The 13695-nt window shown below is 34.7% G+C and overlaps 2 long non-coding RNA genes across 4 annotated transcripts in view; one reads left to right on the forward strand and one right to left on the reverse strand.

The window, feature by feature from the left end:
* Positions 1–13695, forward strand: part of LOC118884273 — a 68568-nt gene that overhangs the window by 10632 nt on the left and 44241 nt on the right. The gene's annotated exons all lie outside the window — the stretch shown is intronic.
* LOC118884275 overlaps positions 1–13695 on the reverse strand; it is a 33200-nt gene that overhangs the window by 5662 nt on the left and 13843 nt on the right. For 2 of the 3 annotated variants that reach the window (XR_005017254.1, XR_005017253.1), the window contains one exon: positions 5677–5764. This is a non-coding gene — a long non-coding RNA (uncharacterized LOC118884275). Of the gene's footprint in view, positions 1–2333; positions 3526–5676; positions 5765–13695 lie in introns of those variants that run through there. The other variant, XR_005017255.1, reaches the window with a different exon arrangement.

The following is a 13695-nucleotide window of genomic DNA, read 5'->3' on the forward strand; positions in this document are numbered from 1 at the left end:
CAATATGTTTGTTTTGAATGAGTTAACTTTGCAGTCCTTATTAGACATCTGAGTGGAGTTGGTAGATATGGGTTTGGAGCTCGACAAAGGTATTAGGGATAGAATACAAATTTCAGGAGTCCTAAGAACACAGACAATATTTAAAATCAGAAAAATTGGATAATACGACTGAGGGGGAAATGAATATTATGGTGAAAAAAAAAAAGGGTGAGGAATATGCCTGGGAGTCCCAAACATTTGGGAAAAGGAAAATGATCTGGCAAGAAGGTAACTGATGATCTCAACAAGAGCAGTTTAGGTGGAGCTATGGAGACAATAATCCTAATTGGAATGGACTGAAGAGATGATGTATGGTGAGGAAGTGGAAACTGCCAAGTACAGACAACCTTTTAAAAGTTTGTTATAGAAGGGAGCAGAAAAAATGGGCTCCTACTCACCAAGTAAGTGGAGGAGTATATGAGGTCTAGGGTGATGGTATTTTTAGAAGGAAATACTACAGTATGTTTACTGATTGGAATAATCTAGTAAAGAGAGAGAAACTGAGGATGCAGGAAACGGAGGGGGTAATCACAGGAGCACAATCCTTGACTATACAAGAAAAGATGGGATCCAGGGTACAAGTAGAGGGTCTTGCCTTAGATAAGAGCAGGGAGAGTTGACCCTTTATAAAGGGAGAGTATATATGAGTACAGATGAAGTCAGGTTGATAGGTATAACGTGGGAAAAAGGAGTTTCTCTTGTGATAGCTTCTATTTATCAATGAAACGAGAGTTTGAAGTGAGGAGCAGGGAAATGTGGGAGATTTAGGAGAGAGGAGACAAGGCATAATCATCTTGATGAATTGACTAGGGAATGTGCTGGGATTGCCAGTCTTTTCTTTTGGTGAGAATTTGATTTCCAGCCATGCTTATTTCGTTTCTTGCTGATCCAAATTTATTTATTTATTTATTTTGAAATAATAGTATTTTTTTGGCTTTCATTGGCTTAGGTTGCAGACTTTTCTTTTTTCTCGCTGCTTCTGGTAATGTTTTATAAATTTATTTATTTATTTATTTTTGGCTGCCTTGGGTCTTCGTTGCTGCACGCGGGGCTTTCTCTCGTTACTGCGAGCAGGGGGCTACTCTTCGTTGCGGTGTGCAAGCTTCTCATTGCGGTAGCCTCTCTTGTTGCGGAGCATGGGCTCTAGGCGCACGGGCTTCAGTAGTTGTTGGCACTCAGGCTCAGCAGTTGTGGTTCGCAGGCTCCAGAGCACAGGCTCAGTAGTTGTCACGCACGGGCTTAGTTGTTCCACAGCATGTGGATCTTCCCCGGACCAGGGCTCAAACCTGTGTCCCCTGCACTGGCAGGCAGATTCCTAACACTGCGCCACCGGGGAAGTCCCTGGTAAGGTTTTTAAAGAAGTTTTTACTGTTCTTTGTTTCGCACAAACTATTTGGTAAAGTATTTGGGCAGGAAGATTTTGTGATCAGCCTTCACTCCCCATCTTTATCTGAAAGCCTAGAATAATGTTTTTAAATAGACTGCACTTCATATTTTTTCAACTCAACCTATATATAACAGATAATAAGTCATAGTAATATTATATATTGTATTATTATAATAGCCACCATTTACTGAATGCCTAGGTGCCATGTACTACGCTGGGTACTTTACATACATGATTTCTAAAACCTTACAAGGTAAGTATTGTTGCCAGTTATTTCCACAAGAAACCTTTTTTACTGGTGGTTTACAGATCACAGAATCTTACTTGAAGCTCATAGCTGGCCAATATAAACAAGGTAAGAATCATTTTTTCTCCCTTTTGTGTCTGTAAAAAATTAGCACTTAAGAGACTGTTCTTTTTGAAGTACAAAATAATAGTTTGCAAAAGTGCACCACACAAACTAAGGGAGATTTTTATGGACAACTTTTTAACATAGGATTATATCATTAATCTCTTGGTGGGAGAGTTGCTAACTGACAGATTCAAGGAACTTGGTAAATGAATTGAGGTATCCCTTCTCTAACCATCTCATCATCAACGAACATACTAAGAGCCTGCTATGTTGAAATAATTAATAAATTATACTAAACCACTATAATTTTACAAGTTATAGGATATGTACCAGTGTTTGTTTTGGAAACTCCATTATTTGGATTTAAATCAATATCAAACTTTTCTTTTGGGCAACAATATTTATACTCATGATGATACTGAAAACACATCATTGGGACATAAACACATATCTATGCCAAGTAATAGGTTTCTTTTTCTGATTATAAAAGTAGTACATGTAAGTGAAGAAAAATTTGAAAATATGTTTAAATAAAATAAAGAAAAAATATTTTTTAAAGAGACAGCAAGAAAAAAATAACCAATAATTCCTTTATTTAGAGGTAACTGACTATTGGTTGACATATTTCCACGCAGTTTTTTAAGCTTATGAAGTTTAAACTGTTTGCTTGAGCACACTGTCTTTTTTTTCATAACGATTTATCAGAAATGTTTCCTCAAGTTATTTAAAACTCTTTAAAAACATTTTCAATGGCTGCATAATGATCCTTGTGTGGAGTAGTGTTTCCTTAAGTGGTCATTTAAGCTATTTTCCTTACTTTCTTATAAATAATGTTGCTATGAACTTTTTATGCATAAATCTATTTTAGCATTTCAGATTATTTCCTAAATTAGGATGAATTCCTAGAAATAGACTACAAGGCCAACATTTTTAAGCTTCTTCATCTGGTAAAAATTTTGCTGTTAAAAAAAAATATATCTCTTTTAATTCTCTACATATATTTGTATTGAAAATAAACCTAAGGAGGAAAAGGTATGAGGCCTACCTTTTAAAATTGAGATTAATGTTTAAATTTAGGCTCAGTGTTTTTGTTTTGCTTCGTTTTTATTTTAATATCTTACCTTTAAGGAAAAATCCACTCTTCAAAATATTAGTTACTTCTTTTTATCAGGTTTGAAACTTACACTTAATTTGAGATAGAAGTTTATATGTATACTTATTTCAGCCTTATACTTCTATTTTTCAAGGTATTACCATCTCTTTTTTCCTATTTCCAAATTTGCTCACCCAACAGTGTTGCCTCCTGACTCATCATCAGTTTAATTTCACATGCACACCACTAATTCATGGTGGTGAATTACACATTCATCTGTGGATAAAAACCTAAATAAAATTACAGATCAAGGTCATTCCCAAATTTAGCAAATTTGGCACAAGAGTTTAAGAGTACCAAAATTAATATTATAAAACAGTTCAATTGTGCTAGAATGAACTTCAGAGCATATGAAGAATAGAGCACGTTCACCCAATTCTAAAATTAATTGAGAATGGTGATGGAATCACAAAACTTGGGAAAACCTCCAGAAGAAATCGAGCCAAACCAAATAAGGATTACTGCTTTGTAGTAGTTATGATTTAATAATTCACTCACCAGTACTTATTGAACATCTTTTATGTGTCAAACACTTGCTAGAAGGGAGTTGGAGTAAGCAAAAAGATATAGGCCTGCCCTTCTGGAAGATACATTCTAGTGGAAGAGACAGACAAAAGCAAATGAACAAATAAGTAAAAGTCATAAATTGTAATCTAGTCACTTTTATTACTTAGTGTTATTTATGTGAGACAAAGAAGTAATCTGAGTTCTCCCCCAACAATTTTTAAAGCAGTACTGAGTAAGAAAAAAGTTAAAGATTTAGAATTATTAGGAAATAGATGATCTCCACAGATATTTTATGACTCTGATCATTACCATTCCATTACCATTGTGCCCTGTACCCACCCTCTCCAAAAGTACTCTCTCTAATCTGGTCTGACCCAACCTCAGATGTAGCATGTTAACAGTAGAAGGTAAAATGTGCCAGATTTGGGGATCAAGGAAACCCAGGTTTTGGCAAGTAGCAATGCTGATATTGAGACCTTAAGTGAGACATTTAATTTTCCAGTGTCAGTTTCCTTTGCAAAACGATGAATTTTGACTAAATGATCTCTGAAATCCCTTCAGGCTTTAAAATTCACTGTCTGTGCATCTCTCCTTAAAACCTTTCTTCCATTATGCTCTTATTTATACTGGGGGTGGGGAGGAAATGGCATGAGCGAGGCTACAGACGTTGGAAAGAATAAGATTGATTCCTGTTTGATAGCAATAAAGGGTTTGTAGTGCATAATGATCGTTTTCTCATGTTGTTTTATGTTTTGAAAACATGTTTTTAACATCTGCAGAGCATTCCAACATATGGATATACCAAAATTTATTTATCTATGCGTTTATATTAAAAACTGTTTCCTAATTTCTGCAATTATCTAAGGATATTTAGAATCCATACTTGCCTATTGGTACTCAAAATACTATTGCAAGCTCTCTGTCTTGTTCCTTTTGGGGAAAAAAAAGTTACTGTGATTTCTTCTTCTCATCTACTCCAGCCTATACATGGCTTTCTCTTAACGTAAAAACTCTACTTTGGACAATGATATACAGCCTGTCCTTTCTCCTTTCTAAAATAGCATCATCCCTGAGCAAGGTCCATATTTCTGCAGCTCTCCCAAAGCAAAAGAATGTGAATTAAAGCCAATTCCATGCCTGCATCAAGTCTGGATAATGTATATTTTTAGTTTTAACCAAAGCTGAAATCCATGAGATTAAATCCCTACCAGCAGACAAATAGGTAGATTCATTTTTGTCAGCTATAACAAAAATGTGATTTAGCACTAAGTCATATATGACTTAGTTAACTATGACAAAAGTAACTATGACTTTGGTGATTTTGCCATGATCTTGAACTTGTTATAGTATTAACTGTTATTACGTTGAAACAGTAGAACGTAAGTATACTATTAGGAGAAGTAAAACTTAAGGTTTTAACAGCTAAATTCAGCGAACAACTGCACAATCTGCTATTTAGGGCTTTTTGTAATATGGTATATTGTTTTAATAAATGTCAAATTCTGCATTGGTTTGATAGTTCACCAACTGAGTAAAGAAATCAGAGAGGTGACATAGTGCTTTAAAATTACTCTAAAAAATATCCTGAGTGAGTTAAAAATCTTTTCAATTTAATAGTTTTTGTTTGGGAGAAGAGTAGAACCTCTGTTGTGCCTCTTTGTGAACTGGTGCAAGTTAAACATCTTTTTTATAACTTCAAGTTACTTTTAAGCACCTATACAGTATCAATTTGGAATCTGAAGGAACATTCACATTAACAATTATTTCTACCAATAGCTATGGACATTGTCATAGATAGTAGAATTTTAGTGAAGGGATCTTTGGGGTCATATAATCCAGCTCTCATTTTACAGAAAAGGAAAATGAAGCCCAGCAAAGTTTTTATGACTCACAGCAGTAAGCTTGGCGGGCAGAGGGGAAGGGCTCTCCTAACACTCTCTGTTGGCCTAATGCATGCCAGAGGGTAATAGGTTATAAGAGTCTGTAGCTAACACAGTTGAACAAATCTAACAAAGAGGTCTGTTGTGGTTCATAAGTATACATTTTCCCCTTAAGATTCTTGTTGGATGATCCATTCCACCTTAATTTATTACCACAAACACAAAAGGGAAGTGCCTTTACACAAATGGATACTCCTACAAAATAAAACCCAAGAGAGAAGTTGGAGTGGTTCGGCAGAGCTACAATGTTACACAACCCCTGGGGGGAACATTTATATATATCCATATGTATACATACCTGTAGCCTCTTAATTGTGCTTCAGGAAATTCCATTTACATACATTACAATGTAAATGTTGCCCATGGGAGTTGTACATCACAGGACACTGCAGATATAAGTTTTGTACATTGAATTAATTACGGTAAGCTAATGGTCATTAACAGATCAACCCCAAAATCTATAATGGCTCAAGTTTGTTTCTTGCTAAAATTAACAAGTACTTCAGTACTTAGTTTTCAAGGTCTTTCTGTACCTAAGCTTTCAGTACCAAAGTTCCAAGATCTCCCTGGGGGTCTTTTCTCTTTCAGCCCGTAGGAAGGGGAGTTTTTAGGGGCGGGGACTCAAAGTAGTACATATAACTTCCATTCTCATTCCATTGGCTGGAACTTAAGTCACATGTCCACAGCTAACTGCAAGGGAGGCTGGGAATAAGCTTATCTGTATGGCCAAGAAGAAGTGAGAACATGGATTTTGATGTCTAGCTAGCAGCCACTGCTCACTTGGGTGCTCTCTCTCCACATACACACACACACACACACACACACACACACACACACATTCTGAAGTGATCGCCAAAATTAAATTAACTCAAACAATTATGCTTCAAATAGAATAAGTTAGTAGTGGAAGAAAGGACCTTTCATTTAAGAATTGTATTCACTTCTACCCTTTCCCTCCTTCAGCCAGAACTAATTGTAAATTAATGCATAACAACAGTCAACTGAAATCTCAGAATGAGGGGAAAAAAGCAAATGTTTGCAAGAATTACCTTTATAGATATATAGATATAGATAGATATAGATTAGAAGGGCGTTGGCTTGGTTTCCTTATCCCATCAACTAGTCAAATTCAGAACTAAGACTCTCAACTGGGCTGCTTGTTTTAAAGGCACAAGGCCATCAAGTTCCCTTTTAATTACACTATTAGTAAATGATGTTTGAAAAATATTCAACTTTTTACACAACAAAGATAACAATTCCACAAACAGTAAATTTAGTGGGGTTTTTTTCCTTTAAGTTGCCATTTTAATCCTCAAAAGTGTTCCCAATTACTCAGTTTTTAATAGAAGCACTGCATGGCTGCACTTTTGAAATCATAAACAGGAAGTGTGGTATATAAATGTCAGTAAAACTAAAACTGAATTCTGTGGTTTGATGTTTTTCTTCCCCTCATATTTTCATGTTAATGTCTGATTTTGTATGTACTTAGAATGACTACCTGAAGGCAAACAGTAATTCATTACCTGATCAGTTTTCTCTGGCAACCTAACAATTTTGGGGCATGGGGGAAATACATGGAATAACCTAAATGTTGTACATTTTCATGGAGGAAGCAATGGAAATGACCTAGAAACTGCTGTTTATTTGACATTGTTAGAAATTGCTTTCATGTATAGGGTGCACTTTATTGTCACCAGAAGACAGTGTAGATGGAGAAAGAGGCCAGAGAATGAATGACTCTTAATTTAACTATTTGAAAACTATTATAGAAACTATTAAAGAAAACACTCTTACACTTTGTACAGTCTTATTCTGAACCTCAGTAATTCCTTGAATGTGTTCCTCTGCACTAAATTCCTTTGTGAGACAACTAAGGAGTAGCTTAAATACTGCAAAAATCCAGGATATTATCTCTGGTTCTTCCCTATGAAGAAGCTATGGTTCTTTCTGTAGTTAATATTTTCTATATAACATTATTTCAGTGTCTCTGCTACATGGACTTTTCTATGGAAATTCCAAGGAAAGATTAAAATTGACCAGTCCAGACTTGTATATTACATTAAATATTTCTGGAGAAATGTTACCAACATACAAATGCTTTTGTAACTCTAAAATGTTTTTCTTTAGGAAACTATTTCTTTTCTTAATTTGTTCTTAAACTGAACACTGAAGGAATGAATTTGCTCAAAGTCACACAATATATGAGTGAAATACAAAAAAACAGAACCTATGTATCTAAACTCCCTTTCAAGGCAGATCACACTGATCCAGGGAATATGTTTCAAAAGGAGGTAGGTAGCCTGCCCATCTACTGAGGGTCTATCTTTCTGCAGCACATGAGGCATTGTTGAACAGCACATACAGTATTTAACACTTGACGCATTATCTTTTAGTTGAAAATACAACATATATAGAAAAGATATAGGAATATGTGAAAAGTAACATAATAAGAGTATATTAATCAAGTACAAACTACAAATAATTGCTAAGAGGATGTGCAAAATGAAGTGATTTAAAACTAGGTTGATATGGACAGAAACTTAGTGGAATCGGAAAATCTCATGTGGATTTTCCCAAGTGGCAATGGGTTTGGATTGCCAGAGAAAAAAGACAACCATTCATTCATTCATCAAATATTTACTGAGTGCTTCCTATGTGCTATGTGCTAGGCACTGTTCGAGGCACTAGAGATGCAACAATATACAGAACTACTGCAGAGCAGGAATAGGCAGGTCATCTCACAGACCCGATAAGAACAGAGAACACAAATATGGGAGTACAGAGAAATGAAATACTAGGTCTTAAATACTAGGATGTTTCTAAATGGGAGAAAGATGTTTGGTATGACTTGAACTCCTTTTGTCATCACGGTCAGAACAGACTGCTTTCCCCTCTCAGTTGGTCAGCTCTCTTAGCCTCCTAGATAACTTTATAATGACCAGGATAACACAAGCCAAATAAATACTGCACATATAAAGATTCCCAGCTGAGGTGTATGGAGAGCAAAAAGGGAAAGAATGGCTAGCAGAAGCTGAATTTTATGGCTCCTTTTATCTTTCCAATGGTTTCTATCGTATATTATCAGTCTCTTGCCAGCCACGTCTCCCATTCGGTATTTGTCAAAGTCGTGATTCAATACCTGAAGGTTCTGCTCTCCTCCGTTCCTTTCAAGTAGAATCACTGAAAGGAAGGGAGATTCCAGTTAAATTCCTTTTTTCTACTTAATCAGGTTTTCCGTATTCACCGAGCAATACTTCTCTACAGAGTGTTTGATGGAAAGTATTTTATGTTTTGTGTAGACCAGTGGGGAAGGGGATAAGATAGGATGGGGGCTAGGGAGACTACCAAGAGGCTGCAATATAATTCTATACAATACAATACAATACAAGAGGCTACAATACAAACTTGACATTTAAGAGCTTGGATTAAATGGGCAATTTTAAAAATGAAAAGGGCTATATCAAGTACCACTGTAGAGAAGTAGCTGTAAGAAGTAACAAGTTTAGCAATTGTTTACCTATGGGAGGGAAAGAAGGAAATGAACCTAAGATTTTAAGTTTGAAGGTCCCAAAATTTGTGTTGTCACCAACAATAGCCAAGAAATTTGGAAAAAATAGCTTGAAAGAAAAAAATGAACTTAATGTCAGATCTAAGTGGGATATCACTAGAAGACAGAGGACTCAAGCTTTCTCAATAAGCTACTGATGACATGTGAAAGTCATCATTATACAGAAATAGATTGAAACCCTATGGGCTAAAAAGGGAATGCAATAAACAACATCAAATGGCTGCATATGAACTTTGATTGTAAGATGAGGAAGCAATTTCAAAGCAACTTCAAAAGAGGTAATCTAGCTTTGGAACTCTTTCCTTCAGGTCAGACAAAGCTGTCCTTTATTAAACATTATCTCTTCATTTTAGCTGACCCCTTAGTGGGTGAGAATAACAAACTGAATGAATAAAATTAAAAGACTTTGTTTCTCTGGATTATTTCACTCAGTGTTCTGAATTTTTAATTGAATGTCCTCCTAGCCAACTTAAACAAATTATGTGCCTTAAGATAAAACACACAAAATAAATACCTACAACTTTTCTTCGACTATGGTACTCCCGTATAAAGGCTATGGCTTCAAAAAGTATAAAAGGTACATTAATGCAAGTCATCCAAACTATTTAGCCCTTAAATGTGGGGCTTGTTTTAATGTAAAACTGTCAGGCCAACATGAATTTCCATCCCCAAAGCAAATCTTGGCTATGGAACTAAATAAAAAAGCACCTTTAAAGAAGGTTCAATTTTAGAATGTGCTACCCTACATGTTTCTTTAAATAGCAAAGGATCAAGTTTGACCCTCCCTGAACTAAGGGTTTTTGTGATACGATTTCTGTAAACAGAAGATTATATCATAAAATATATTCAGCATCTTACCATTATCTAATCTAATATGGCTTTGGATTCCTACATTTATGTAGAAGTATCTTCATAGTAGCTAGCGATGGAACATTTATTTAGTACATGCTGTATGTCGGACACTGTGTTAAGTGCTCAGATATTTATTATTTCATTTAATATTCACAACAGCTTCTTGAGGTATTATTAACCCATTTCACAGATGGGCAGAACCGAGGCCCAAGTAAAGTTATATCTTCAAGATAACGTAGATAGTAAGTGGGCAGAGCTAGGATTTAAGTCCAGATCTGTCTGATTCCAATGCTACTTTTCTTTTTTTTTTTTTAACATCTTTATTGGAGTATAATTGCTTTATAATGGTGTGTTAGTTTCTGCTTTATAACAAAGTGAATCAGCTATACATATATATACACCCCCGTATCTCCTCCCTCTTGCATCTCCCTCCCACCCTCCCTATCCCACCCCTCTGGGTGGTCACCAATGCTACCTTTCTTAAGTCCTACTTTGCCTCCAAAAGTTACCTAAAAGCAATAAATAAGTAAACAAAAAAATAAATAAAACTTAATTGTTTTGGCTATTCTAGATCTTTTGCATTTCTATACAAATTTTAGAATCAGCTTCTCAGCTTTTTTTTTTTAAGCCTACTGAAATTTTTATTTGGACTGTACTGAACCTTTAGATCAATTTGGGGAGAACTGACATCTTAACAATATGAACCCATGAGCCAGGTAAATCTCTCCAATTATTTAAATCATCTTTAATTCCTCTCAGTATCATTTGTAGTTTTCAGTGTACAGGTCTTTCATGCCTTTTTCAGATTTATTCCTAAGAACTTCATATTTTTTATGCTATTGTAAATGTTCTATATTTTTTGTACTTCCATTTTTAATTGTTTGGTGCTAGAATGTAGTAATATAAATGACTGTTATATATTGATCTTGTATCCTACAATCTTGCTAAACTCACTTATTCTGGCAGCTTTTTGTCAATTCCATCAAGTGGAATAGATGGACGATTATGTCAGTTTTATTTTCTCTTTTCCAATCTGAAATTGTTTTATTCCTTTTCTTTCCTGATTGTACTGGTCAGAACCTCCAATACTGAATAAAAGTGATAAGAGCAGAAATCCTTGTATTGTTCCTGATCTTAGAAAGCATGCAGTCTTTCATCAGTAGGTATGAGGTTATCTATAGGTTTTGTGTAGATACCCTTTATCTGGTTGAAGAAGTATCCTTGCGTTCCTAGTTTGCTGAGAGTTTTTAAAATCAGAAATGAAAATTGGGTTTTGTCAAATTTTCTTCTACATCTATTAAGATGATCAATTTTTCTTTTTTAGTTTAATATGGTGAATTATACTCATTGATTTTTGAATGTTAAAACCAATCCTGTATTCTTGGGATAAACCCCACTCAATAATACTATCCTTCTTATATATGGTTGGATTTTGATAAAATTTTGTTTAGAATTTTTACACGTTTATGAGGGGGATTGGCCTGAGTTTTCTTGTTATGTCTTTGTGTGGTTTGGGTATCAGGGTAATGCTGGCTTCAAAGAACAAGTTGGGAAGTATTCCCTCCTCTTCACGTTTCTGGAAGAGTGTAACTGGTATTATTTTTTTTCCTAAATGTTTGGAAGGATTTGTCAGTGAAGCGCTATGGACCAGAAGTTTTCTTTGTGGGAATATTTTAAACTAATAATTCAACAGACAAATGACCATTCAGGTTATCTATTTCTTCTTGAATGAGCTTTGGTAGTTTATGTCTTTCAAGGACTTTGGCCATTTCATCTAAGTTGTTGACTCTTTTTATTTTTTTTGCCTAAAGTTGTTCATAATATCCCCTTATTATCCTTTCAGTATTTGTAGAATTTGTAATGATGTCACCTCCTCTCATTCCTGATTACTTGTCTTCCTGATACGTGTCTTCTTTTTTTTTGTTGTTTTTCCTGACTAGTCTGGCTAAAAGTTTATCAACTTTACTGACCTCAAGGAACCAGGCTTTCATTCCACAGATATTCTCAATTGATTTTTGTTTTCCATTTCATTGATTTCTACTTTGATCTTTATTATTTCATGATTTATTTTTTGTTTCTTTGTGTTTAACTTGCTCTTTTTTTTCTAGTATCTTAACATCAAGTTGAGGTCATTGATTTGAGATATTTTTTGTATTTTCTAATATAGGCATTTCATTTATTCAGAATTTGATATGTTGTATTTTTATTTCCTTCAGTTCAAAATACTTTCTAATTTCACTTTTGAGTCCTTCTTTAATCAATGGATTATATAAAAGCATGTTATTTTGTTTCAAAATATTTGGGGATTTTCCAGGTAGCTTTCTGTTATTGATTTCTTATTTAATTCCTTTGTGGTCAGGTCATACTTCAGCATGACTTGAATCCTTTAAAATATACTGAGACATGTTTTATGACCTAAAACAAAGGTCAGCAAACTTTTTCTGTAAAGGGTCAGATAGTAAATATTTTAAGCTTTGTGGGCCACATACAGTCTCTGTCAATTTTTTTTTTTTTTTTAGAAATCTTTCAAAATGTGAAAACCATTCTTAGGTCATAGGCCAATACAAAACCAGGCTAGATTTGGCCCCAGGGCAATAGTGTGCTCACCCCTGGCCTAGAATATGCTCACTCTGGGTAAATGTTTCATGTTAAAGAGAATGTGTTTTCTACTACTGTAAGTGGAATGTTCTAGGAAAGTTAATTAGGTAATATTGGTGGGTAGTGTTGTTTAAGTTTACTATATCCTTGCTAGGTTTCAACTTGTTCTAGCAATTATTGAAAGAGGGGTACTGAAATCTCTGACTATAATTGTAGATGTTTCTGTTTCTCCTTGCAGTTCTATCATTTTTTGCTTCACATAATTTGAACCTACTGTTATTTGGGGCATAAACATTTAGGACTGTTATGTACTCCTGATTAACTGGCCCCTTTATTATCATGAAATGACCTTCATTATCTCCGGTAATATTCTTCACTTTGAAATCTTACTTTGTTTCTATATGTTAATCTAGCCACACCAGTTTTCTTTCGACTAGGGTGACAACAGCATGGTATATCTTTTTCCATCCTTTCATTCTTAATGTTTTTGTCTTTTCATATGTAAAGTGTGTTGGGTCTTTCTATCAATCTGATAAGTTCTGCCTTTTAATAAGGATTTTTAGATCATTTACATTTAATGTGATTATTGATATGATTAGATTTAAGTCTATCATCTTACTGTTTTCTATTTGTTCCTTTTGTCCTATGTTCCATTTGTTTATTGTTCCTTTATTCCTTTTTCTGCCTTCTTTCAGATTGAATTTTTTATGGTTCCATTTTTTCTCATTTGTTGGCTTATTACCTAATAATGTTTTATTATTCTGCTGGTTGCTTGAGGGTTTATAGTCTACACATATAACTTATCACAGCCTACTTTCAAGTGATATTATACCACTTCACATATAGCAAATATTATACTTCTGTTTTTCCCCTCCTGCCCTTTATGCTATTGTTATCATATATTTTACTTATGCATGTTGTAACCCCCATTATACATTGTGATTATTTTTGTTTAAACAGTCGATTTTCTTTTTTTTTAATATTTATTTATTTATTTATTTTTATGGCTGTGTCGGGTCTTTAGTTGCAGCCCACGGGCTCTTTGTTGCTGCATGCGGGCTTCTCTCTAGTTGTGGCACTCGGGCTCAGTAGTTGTGGTGCATGGGCTCTGTAGTTTGCAGCACACGGGCTCTCCAGTTGAAGCGCACAAGCTCAGTAGTTGTGGCACACTAACATTTATACTAACCGTGGTATAAATGTATACCACGTGGCGTGGTATTTATACTAACCATAGTACTATTACGATATACAATGCACATTCATTTTAAATTTAAGATAAAATGTGAAACTAAAGAAAAT

Source organism: Balaenoptera musculus, chromosome 18 (assembly GCF_009873245.2).
Source record: "Balaenoptera musculus isolate JJ_BM4_2016_0621 chromosome 18, mBalMus1.pri.v3, whole genome shotgun sequence".
Lineage (NCBI taxonomy): Eukaryota > Metazoa > Chordata > Mammalia > Artiodactyla > Balaenopteridae > Balaenoptera > Balaenoptera musculus.